The sequence below is a fragment of the Condylostylus longicornis genome, unplaced genomic scaffold, assembly GCF_029603195.1.
Source record: "Condylostylus longicornis isolate FDR11 unplaced genomic scaffold, ASM2960319v2 ptg000022l, whole genome shotgun sequence".
Taxonomy (NCBI): domain Eukaryota; kingdom Metazoa; phylum Arthropoda; class Insecta; order Diptera; family Dolichopodidae; genus Condylostylus; species Condylostylus longicornis.
In genome coordinates this window covers 5,725,072-5,737,378 of record NW_026577991.1, presented here as the reverse complement: position 1 = coordinate 5,737,378, position 12,307 = coordinate 5,725,072, and the positions used below count along the sequence as shown (strand labels likewise).

The 12,307-nt window shown below is 25.7% G+C and overlaps 1 long non-coding RNA gene across 1 annotated transcript; it reads right to left on the bottom strand.

The window, feature by feature from the left end:
• Window positions 1–976: 976 nt before the first annotated feature.
• On the bottom strand, window positions 977–2,515 carry LOC129606869 (uncharacterized). Its single transcript, XR_008696779.1, has 5 exons — window positions 2,327–2,515; window positions 2,112–2,269; window positions 1,855–2,039; window positions 1,614–1,777; window positions 977–1,490 (listed from the first exon to the last, which is right to left on the bottom strand). It is a non-coding gene; the product is annotated as an uncharacterized LOC129606869 (long non-coding RNA).
• Between the last annotated feature and the right edge of the window lie 9,792 nt (window positions 2,516–12,307).

Here is a 12,307-nt window from a genome sequence, read left to right as displayed (position 1 = left end):
TTTTTTAAAGCTACTAATTTGTGTTGTGCATTTTGAAATATGGCAAAGAACTGAAATTGGTTTGTTTGCCGGTCGCATATTTAATTAAATTTAAAAAAAAAACACCAATTAATTTTAAATTTTTTTAGAAATAAGGAACAAGTTTTTTTTTAAATAAATTTGATAAAGTGTAAGAGAGTTAGATTGCAGGTGGTTAATAAAATTGAAATGAGAGAAATATAGAAACAGCTCATAATGAATTTGATCAAGAATTCTCAATTTAAGTAGTAGGAAATTTTTCAGCAGGAAACTTAAGTGTACACACAAAAAAAAAACTTCGTAATAATTACCAAAAACTGAGTATAAACTACTATTTTTCATGGTACTTTTGTGCTAACAAGTAAATTTGGTAAAAACGACAAATCTTTTACCAAATATTTTGGTAAAAGTCTTAAAATTTAAAATTGACACTTATACTAATAAAAATGGTAGGAATGACGAGCATTCATGGTAAAAGTGACAAAAATAAATGGTAATAATTACCAATATACTTTGGTAAAAATTAAAAATGGCATTGGTAAATTTTACAAGTATATATGGTAGCAATAACAAATGAGAAGGGTAATTATTACCAATACGCTTTGGTAAAAATAAGAAATAGTACTAGTAAATTTCACAAATATACATAGTAATAATAAAAGTAGAAATTGTAATTACTACCAAACGTACAAGTAAAAGTGATATGGTAAGAATCGTCTTTTTATTTCAGTTTTCTTTTCATTTACCAATTCATTTAATATTAGCTGAGATGATACTTATGGAATCTGAAATTACTTAAAAAAAACTTGTTAATAAATTGTTTTTCTATTTTAAATTTTTATTTAGACATTTAATTCACTTCAATTTTTTTTTAATGTTAATTATATAAAGTTAATATCAAAAGGAAACATTTTCGTGCTTAAAAAATAACGTTTTAAATAAACTATACAAAAAAAAAGTTTAGAAAATTTTAACAAAAATCATAGCAGATATTACACAATGCTAAAATATTATTTTTCAGTAATACTACTTTGATTTATTTCATCAATTAGAATATTAACTGATGAATGATTAGTGTTGTTACATATTCCATAAAAAAATTGGCGACGAACCTCCAAAACAAATTGGCTTGAATTGTAAATTTTAAATTAAAAATGTAAAAAATTTTAAAACATGTATCTACTGCTTTTGCTATGGAATACATTTTGTATCTTATTCCATCGAAGTAAACTAATATTGCCTCTGGATTAGAGATACAACCTTGAACAAGCAGGAGAGGTTGAATAGAATCTTGAGATTGAATTTTTTCTTGAATTAAATCTTCAACATTTTGAGCTGTTCTTCCTATAATTACGAAGGCATTTTGTGAGTCTCGAATGGTGAAATTTTTTTTCCTTTATCCACAGTTGTCACATGTCCAGTGGGTCTGACAATATTATGCAGTAAATACATTGTTGTGAGAGTTATACCATCTTAAATAGAAATATTGTAAATATTTTGTTAATCAATTTAAAAAATTTGAATACTACGGTTTAAGGTGTAATTTATTGTATTAGAGTAAAGTTGAAATTTTATGTAATGTAATTAAAGCTTACTTTCAAAAAAAGTTTTCGTAATTTTGCAGAACTTCGATTAGTTCCTTTGAATTTTCGTCTTTTATTCTCTCTGTGAATATTTCTCTCATTTTCAAATGAAAACTTGAAATATCTTGCAGTGCATTTTTTGCATTGGGAAATAAGTTTAAAAAATCAATATCAAACTGCAATATAAGAAATTATACAATCACATAACGTATCTAATATTAAATAATCAATATTGTTATATATGATTCCTTACCAGTTTATATCCCAATGAATCTTTGTACTGTAACCATTCTTTCAAAATGTCATTAGTTGAGGTCATGGCGGATATTTGTGTCAACCTATAATTGCTAGTTTTTTTCCAAATTTCTTCAAGCTCTGTGTGAGTTAATGTTGGACCTTTTAAAATTTTTAAATATTCAGAGATTTCTCCATTCGTTTCTATTAAAAAAAACATAGGTACATTGCAAAAATCTTAAATTTAAAAACTAAAGTAAATAGTTTTAACTTTACCTAAAAAATTGCATTTCTTTGTGGAAATTTCATTATTTTCAGGGTTCCTCTCAAGTCCTAAACTATGTAAAGATCTTTTTTGATTAAAAAATTTATAAAAAATTTTTCCACCTGGTTGATGTCCTTTTATATGAAAATGTCTTATGAAAATAGGTTGACTGCGGAAATTAAAATATCAAATAAAAAATCTAATTGCATTTTAAAGTTTTACTAACCTCACGTTTTAGAGGAAATACTTCATGAATTTCTTTAGCAATTTTAGCGGCTAAGCTATATGTCATTTTACTATTTCGCTTTGTGACTTCGTCCACTACTGCAAACATTTTAAATACTCTAGATTACGTACAACACATTAAAATTTTTAAACTAAATCTGAGCACAAATATTAACACGGTGTTTTTTTAAGTTAAATACAGTCCCTAAAATTATATTTAATTGATACCATCACCAAATATATTCAAACAATAACCTTACATTTATTTGTTGCCACACTATAATAATGTAAATTTCTCAAATTTTATTTGTAGACTTATTGGTAAATAAATAAGGCAATTAATTTCACTTTGTTTAATTTTTTTTAATTTTATTATAACTAAAAATTGTTTAATTTTATTGTAGTTAAAACTTTTATAATGAAGTTGTAAAACACTTCTTTCTCTTTGAAGAACAAACAACGAAATGACGTGATACAACAAGCCGTTACTTTACCCAAAGTTATTAGGAAATTGTTTTGTAATACTTACCAAGCTTTTGTAAAATCTACTTAAAGACATGGTAAAACTTATAAAATTAGTGGAATTTACAAAAGCAAATATGGTAAAAATTATTTTGTAAGTAATTTCTACCAATTTCATTTGTAAATTTTACCAAAAGTTTTGTTCCTCTAATAAAAAAACATGGTAATATTTTACTAAATTACTTTGTGAAATTAACAAATTCGTTTGTATGGACGTTACCAATAATTTTTGTTGTTTATACTAAGAAATTTGTTTCATTTACCAAAAAAAATTTTATTTTTACCAATTTTTTTTGCATAATTTACTAAGCTAATCGTAAATTATATTTTTACCATGTTTTTTTACCTTTTTTACCAAATTTTTTTGTTAATATAACCAAAATTGTGAAAAAATTTGGTAAATTTGACAAAAAAATTGTAAATATTACCAAAAAATGATTGTACAGCGTTTTTTACCAAATACTTAGTAAAAATTACAATTATTTTTTTTTGAGTGTATAACACTTTAAACATACTCCAAGTATAGAGCACTGGTAAATATTAGTTTTATTAATTCTGGAAATGAACGTCAAAATCTTAAGATTGCGATTAATTTATAAACCGCTCTCCACTGCTCGGAACCAATCAGATCGGATAAAATTGCAAAGAATTGTAGAGCGAATATTAACTCACAAAACATGTTTAAAATACAATGTCTAAAGAATTATCGAAGCCTATACTTAATTATTGTTACTTTTATTGCTACAACACACATAATTATGTCTATAAAATAATAACGTTAACGATAATTTGGATGCGGTTTCTGGAAACAGGAAGAAATTTTTCTAAAACTGTCATATAAGTTCAATTTCAATTGTGTTATCGTTGATTTTCTTTTATTGAATTTTCTATTTCATTACACTTAGTATTTCTGTATGTTTATGTAGGTACTCTGTGACTTTATGGTTGAAATTAGTATCATCTATAGTTGTGACGTATACAACTACATTTTAAGTTTCAGAGTAGATAATATTTCTTTCTATTAGACAACATAAAATTTTTTTAATTGCAATTGATACGGTTTTCAAGTTTATTTAAGAAAATTTTATTGCAATTGAAATTATTAGATAAAATATTGCAATTTTATTATTATTTGCTCTCTTTCTCTCTGTTATATTACTTTCATATTAGTAATTATAAATATTATTGGTTTTTTATCTGAAGTATTTTATGGCTACCATTTAAGATTAAATTCAATAAATTGATCGGTTTCATTTAATTTTTTTTTGCTTTATTGAAAAAGATCAATTAACGTGAGAAATCTTTTTTTGACAATTTTATATATCTTATTTATAAATGATTGAATTTCAAAAGTTTTAATTAAATAAGAAGCGTATAATGTGCATTCAGTACTAGCATAAGTATAGTTGAAGGTAAAAAGTATTTAAAATTAAAATCATAAATTGAGAAATAATAAAAACCACTTTAAGAAATTATCTTAATTTATTCATTTTGTGTAGATAGCTTTAAATATTTTGAGTTCGGTTTTAAAATTATAGAAGTTTTGAATTTTTTGAAAATCAGTTGGAGAATTGAGAATCGTGAGAGATCCGTCCACAACCAGAGTCCATTTTGCCCGTCCATAAGGGTGGAGTGGTGTTCTAGGAACGCATACATTGTTATTTTTGATCTGAACGACTTGAGAATCATATCCCTTCGGTTCACCTTCAGAATGAATACAATTAAAGGGTACACACTCCTCCCCAAAGCTCCGGTGTATATCCGTTGCTTTGAAATATTATACTTAGAAGCGGAATTATCCATTCCCGAGTCACATTCAGAAGAACGGGGTATATCCCGTTCAGCCCCATCGACTTAAATGGCTGAAATACCTCAAATTTCCAGCCGATTGGCCGTTCTGAGATTTCCGAGTTAATTAATGGATACTAATTGAATAGATAAGATTAATTATTATAATAAATTTTAGAAAAATCTATTAAAAATTTTTATTCCGCTTTTGTTTGCCTAATTTCATGATATTCTATTATGTATTAATAATGAAAATATTAGTATTAATAAATAGCTTAATAAATATTATATTGTTATAATTATTAGTATGTAATACATTTTTGATTATAGGTATTCATATTCCAATTTGAAATTAGTTTATTTATATAATATGATAAGTGGATATAGTATAAATGTACTAAGGATGTTGTTTAATAACAAGCTTACTTAAATTCATATACTATTCAAGAAAATCATTCAATGAAATGACGGAAATAATTACAAAAATTAATATCCTGTATAATATACAGATCTATAAAATAATTTTATTCGAAATTTCATTCTTTTTTTCAATAGAACGGAATTGAATCTGATATGAATTTAATATTTGAATCCTTTTATAATATAAAATTAACTATACTCGTAAGTATAATTATTAAGAATCTTCTATTTTTATAAATTATATTGTGTTTAAGTTTAATAAAATAAAAAAAATTTTGCAAGCTTTGAACAATAACTTTTGCTTTTGGGGAATACAATGTAAATTATGTATATAAGCTGCATTGTATGCTACAATGCTTTAAAAAGTAGTTCTCAAAAGTTGTGAACTTTTACAATACTTTAAATGTAGCATACATACACACATTACGTTTTTAATTAAAAATTTTAATAGATTTCATATCTAATTTAAAATTTTCTTCTTATAGTGACCTTTTCGACCTTCAGATCAGTGTAGCGTCTTTCAGGCTGAGGTGGTCTCAATCAACAATGTGTTAGAATGGTTGACCTGCAATGTGATATCATATAAGTGTATCAGCATTTTCACGGTAGCGATAAGGGTGCTGGAAGCGGAAAAATCAACTTCTAGAATGATCCGGGATTGCAGGTTATTTCTCAACGAGATGGCGCAATCGGTCGAAATTGATCTGATTTAGGCTCCGAGTCATACCGAAATCTATGGAAATTGCAAGAGCTTTTGAGCCCACGAGGAATGGAACGACTCTTGGGATCTTATCTGTTGCTACGCAATGTGACAATAATGGGCTGGTCTGATGTCTCTCTCTCGGAATGAAAGAAGAGTCTTCTGTCCTCACACCCCGCTTTGGCACTTGGGTCGCATTTTCTTGTGCGAGTTTTTTATTTCTAAGAAATTTCTCTCGGTTGTTGGATGATTGTATAATTATTGATTTATTGGTGAACAATCTTAAATTGTTTAAACTAAAAAAAAAATATAAAACTTGTTAATTTATACAACAAATATTTACTAGAGAATTTTAAAAAAAAATTAAAGAGGCTTCCCTTTATTGCTTTTCTTTTGATTGTTTGTATAAATATACAACTTCTGTTCACATACAACTTTTTAATATTCAAAAGATTCAACTTATTTTTTAATAGGAGCAAACAAACTTATTTTTAATAATTCTTCTTCATAATTTACATACAAGTTAAAAATTTAATTTTTTTTTTTGTTAAGAATTTATTTCCTGTTTAACAAATATTTATTTAAACTCACGTTTCTTAAAAAAAACCCCCGTAGAATTCATTGTTACACAGGTGCCATTCATCATCAACATTTTAAAGGCTTTTAAAAAACAAAATTAAAATAAACAAATTTCAAAAATTATTGTAAATGAAATAAATTAAAAAATAAATGAAAAAAATTGTCATTTCACATAATGTTAGGTACCGTCATTAAAGAAGACTTTAAAGTAGTAAAAAAAAGCAATAATAGCAGTTATTATACGAGTAATAATTTTTTAGAATAACATTTTTGGTCACGTTTTTATAATTTTCAGTAAAAAACGAAAAAGAAATATGAAAATTAAGAACTTTTTTTTTCTAATTGTCAATTTAGATTGAAATATGAAAATTTTTGATATTTTATTTTTGAAGTACATATATCTACATACTTATATACAAATTTCATATACATATGTATGGCATATCATGGGTGTGTTAGTTTGAATGGAAAACATGTTAATTAGATGTTATAATAACAACATTTTGCCACTATAACGTCGGAATTGTAGGTTAAGTGCTTTACAACACAAATTGACAAGTTACATACGTTCTATATAAAGCCTCGTGAAATTACCTAGCGCCAACTGTGTTTGAATTCAATATACTAATTTCAAGGAGGGGAATGGTTGTACTTAAAAACTTTCTGAGACGTCCTAAACAAAATTGATAGTACTTCTAGAGGTTTTTCAATAAATTTAAATTTTTCTTTGGGTTTTCTACCCTTAAAATGTGACATAAGGTGACGTGAGAGAGGGATGATAGACATTTGATCGCAATTCAAACATATTTTTTAAATCAATTCATATTTTTAATCAATTATTTTCTTCTATGAATTGTCACCGCAAAACGACATCACTTATCTGTAAACTAATAAAATGTAAACTTTCTCTTGAAATTTTATATTGAATTTGGAGCCGTCACTAGAGTACATTGTCAAATATTGTGCTTGTACTTACTACAAGCACAATATTTGACAACAACTATTCGTTTTATTAAATATTTTATGAAAAATTTTTTTGTTATATCAATTTTTGTAACGCAAATCCTAATATTTAATACATAATTTAAAATGAAAAATTTATTGTAATCCGCATTAATATGAATGAGTTTTATTTTTTTGTGAAGGTGTTTTTGTTTTTCAAATTTATTTTCATGACTTATATAAAAAAAAACAAATTGATATTATTAAATTAATAACCGCTTGCATGTACCTATCATATTTCCAAGTCTAATACGCTCTCATATACAAAATTTAAAATATTTTTTAAAGCACATAAACTCCCTCCTTTGTCGCAAAATTCTGTTAACCGCCGCAATATTCAAAACTGTAGCGAAAATGGTTCCAACTAAATATTCCCGTTTTTCACTTTTATTTTTTGTTTTTTTTTTTTGCAATTTTTTTTATAATTTATTTTCTTCTAATCTTTTAATAAATTCACTGTTTTTTATTAGTTTATCTTTTTTTTCTGTTTATTTTTCTTTTTTTGTACAAATAAAGGCAAATTATAAGAAGAAAAAAATTGTAAAAAATTATGTAAACAAATAAAAAAAAAAAGAAAACTGCAGGCAATCGACTTTAAATTGTTTAACACGAAAATTATAAAATTGAAAATTGAATTCACAAAATGTACACAATACACTGCACACTCATATAAATGTATGTATATGCATGCGTCATATGTTCGAAAAATATGTATGCAAAATATACAATATGTGAACATAAACAATGTAAAAATGACAATATTTTTATTTGAAATATTGTCAAAACTTCTATGGAATTAAAGTAAAATGTAAAAAAAAAAATAAAAACAATATTAGTGTATTTAAATATATGTATGTATGTATGTAAAACGTTTATATACCAATTTTATTTGTAATATTTATAAGGGTCTAAATGGCAGCCCCATTACTTTAAACGGTGTAATTTATATAATATGCACAAGGTATCGTAAAAAATATTATGTTGGAATTGTACGTGACTACTAGAACAACCCTACTGAAATAACCATACTGCTACAAAACTGAAATAACCATACTGCTACATGAACCCTACTGCTGTATGTTACTACTGTACCCACTGAAGTTCAGAACCAATAAACTCATAAAATTTTTTAATTTTTATTTTATAGAGCTCACGACGATTCTGTTAAAAATATCAGGAGAGATCAAATCAGATTTAAGTTGAAAAATGTAAGTTAATGTTAAAAAAGTAAGTCAATTAAAATATGTATGTAAAGCAATCAATTTGAGCAAGTTTTTATATGAGGGGTAAGAAAAATTGGATCTTACCAAGGATATCTTAAAAAGGCGCATATCTTAAAAATTTTTTTTTTCAATCGACTCAATTTTATTAAGGTGAATATTGTAATAGAGTGATCAAACTGTGAGGATTATTCTAGATGGGGGACGAATCCAGAGACGAATACAAGGACTTAAAAATATAGGGGTCATTAAACTTCTTAGACCAATGTTTAATAAATGCCAACAGAGAGCTTGCCTTGCCAATCACATAGTCGTAGTGATTGATGAATGACAGTTTGTTATTGAGGAAAACCTCCAGGTCCAAATGGTATAATTCACTCAGAAACATTTCTACTAAGAATTTGACCACTTAATGTATAAATTGAAACCATTGATTATATTTGTCTGGAATAACACACTAGTAACGGTAAAAGTTCTATAAACCAAAATTCATGTAAAATAATAATATGTACTCGACACTCGTAAACCGTTTATAGCATATTAAATAGAACTAAATGAAGGTACTTTAAATAAAACGCATTCACTAAATTATTATTAATATAATAGCGTTGAACACGAAAGAAAATTCTTAAAAATCAAATACATTTGTGTGTATGTCTATATACATAAAATGTCCAGTTTATAACAAGGATTATAAAAACAAATACTAGAAATAAATACATTATGTTTATGTACTAAATAAATTCAATTTAGTATAATTTACAGAAGGGGCTCATATAGTATATAAGAATTACACAAATTATTTTTCTTTATTTTGAAAAAAATTTCGAAACTAAATCATTCTAATTGTTAATGTACACGAGGTATGTACATGTAAATATACACATTATTATATTTATGACATTTGTGGCATATACAATGTACTATGTAACTTTGTATATATAGATATGTAAATAAATGCACAAATCATATTTTATTTATGGTGATAAATTATAGAAAATCTCGATGTAATGTAATTTTTTTTTTATCTTTTTTTATTTTTGGTAGACATTTATATGCAATTTAGATTTATTCTGTTATATTGAAAACATTATATTATACCAGGCTTTAACTATCAAGCAAACTAACATGGCTCGAAACAGCAAAACAATCATCGTTTAGACGCACAAAATGCGGCTGTCAGATCGCCAAGCAAAGTCGTCGTCACTCATTGAGAAAGGAGAAGGATTTAAGATGATGAAAAAGTTAGTACAAGAATTAGAGTTCATTGGTATGGTGGAAACAAAATTTTCTAAAACAAAGTTAAAACGAGTTACAAGGCAGATTACTGCCATATAGCCTATAGCTAAACATAATTTAAATTGCTAGAAAGTACCGACGTAAGTAAGCCACTACTAACATCAACATTAAAGCAAACAACTCGGATAAGAGTTGGCAGTGCGCAACATCCTAGTCCTCGGCTCATTCTTACGAGAACACAACGTTTTGAAGTCTACAACACATAAGTCGTTTTAAAGTCTATTCAAATAAGGCTTCAACCTAAACTACACAATGCAAAACAGAGAAATATCTGTACACGTTTGTTTTCTAACTTATTAATGTCAGTTCACTTTAAATTTAATGTGTTTACATATGTATGATGATGCATTGAATACAATTCAAGTACATAAAATTTTAGTACATATTTTTATATTTTTATGTTTATTTCCGATTTACAAATTTATATTGAGTGGAATTAGATTGTACACCATTAAAATCCTAATGGGTCAGTCGCATATAATTTTTATTGAATAATGGTTATTCTTTATACTACATATACATAAATACAGGCGATGACAGCATCAGTGAGTACCTAAATATTAATGTAAACAATTGTTCGATGTCATGATAGTATTAAGAAGATTCATATATGTATGTTTGTGCAATTGAGTTCATGAGACACATTTGGGTTTTTTACAATAAAGTATAATTGTTTGTATATAAATAATGTTGCATTACATTCTGTGTTTATTTTGTGTAAAGTAGAAGGGAATATAAGAGGAAAAGGGGCTTCAAATTTTGAATGACATGACAATCATGACAATGTTATCTTGTTAAAAATGTATTATGGTTTTTTTTGTTTAATTGTTTTGTTTATAGTTAAATATGTAGGCATTGTATGTACATATTTAAATTTTATTGTCATTTTTGTTTTATTACTTTTTTTTTATACAAAAGTAATATTTAAAATTTTTGTAATAAACATACATACATAGGTAAATATTAAATGTACAAGTAAATTTTAAAGTGAATCACAATAATATGAAAATAACAAGTTTATCAAAAACTACGGAAAAATTGCGTTTTAATGGCAATTTTACACAATATTTAAACCAAAATTTTTGAACTAATTCACATTATTGGATCTTATAAGATATACGAGTATTATACTAGTACCAAAAAAACTACTAAAATGATTCAGACAATACAAAACCGAACTATAAAAGGCATTTTCAACTACAATTGACTCGAAACAGCAATTATTCATAGAAAAAAAGGAATTTCTTTGATCTATGATTTGGTAAATATTAGATTAATTAACCCCAAAAGATTCATACCTCAAATATATTAGTCCGAAGGGGTGAAATGCATTCCATAAATACCAGAAACAGGAACTTGTTACGTAAAATACAACGTGCAGGAAATTTAACCTCAAGGCATTTAGCAAACATTTGGTTTCTATTTGTGATATTTGCTTTCCTTTAATTTCATTGCTTTGTTTAATTTTTAAATATAATTATGTATAATTTAAGTTTGATAAAAAAAATTATAAAAATATCAAAAATGACTGCTTTTTCTAAATGTCAAATTAGAAATTCTATATAATCAAACTAGAAATTTTTAAAATCAAATTAGAAATTCTGTACACAAATTTCAGTTTTATCTTATTGAATCCTGATTATTTGTACCGTTAAATAATTATTTGCAATTACTGTTATTCATATACATATAAAATTTGTAAGAACGCATATATGTATGTACATATATGTAAATGTAAAAATATTTGATTACTACTTGAAAAATAATCACCATTGGCAATGTAAATTGAAAATAATCTCGCGCATTTGGAGCTCATTTCAATTTTTTTTGTTCTTGTTCATTGAACATATTTTTTTTGCTTTTGTTTTGTGTAACATATTTTCATAAATTTTGAGGTTAATTCGTATAACATTAAAAACACGATAGAAAAAAAAAATTTGTAGATTTTTATATACATATACAAATTTTACAGGTCAATGAAATTTAATAATTTTTTTTAAAAATTGAGAGGTGGACATTATAGACAGACAATTCTTCTTGATAACCATGTTTTTATAATGTAGTTATGTGGGTAGGTTTTAAACACAGAATAAAGAGGGAGAAAAAACCAAAAACAAATTATGGTAAAATTCTTTGAAGTAATTTTATTTTTAATTATGACTATTTTTTTTATATTTTGTACCCGTTCTTTTAATATGGGGAAAGAGAAATGAATTTGTAATTGAAAATTAAAATTTCTTTTATCAAAAATGATTACTTTTTTAAGGCTTTTCTATACGAAATTTCTGGGGTTTTTTAAAATTGTAATGAAAATAATTTGAAAAATGCGTCAGAATTGGAACTGGAGCATCTACATGCTTCATTTTTTTTATTTTGTTCCAGTTTATCTCAAAAATACTTGGATGATTTAAACAAGGAACATTGTCATCGAAATAATGTAAGTCATTGGATG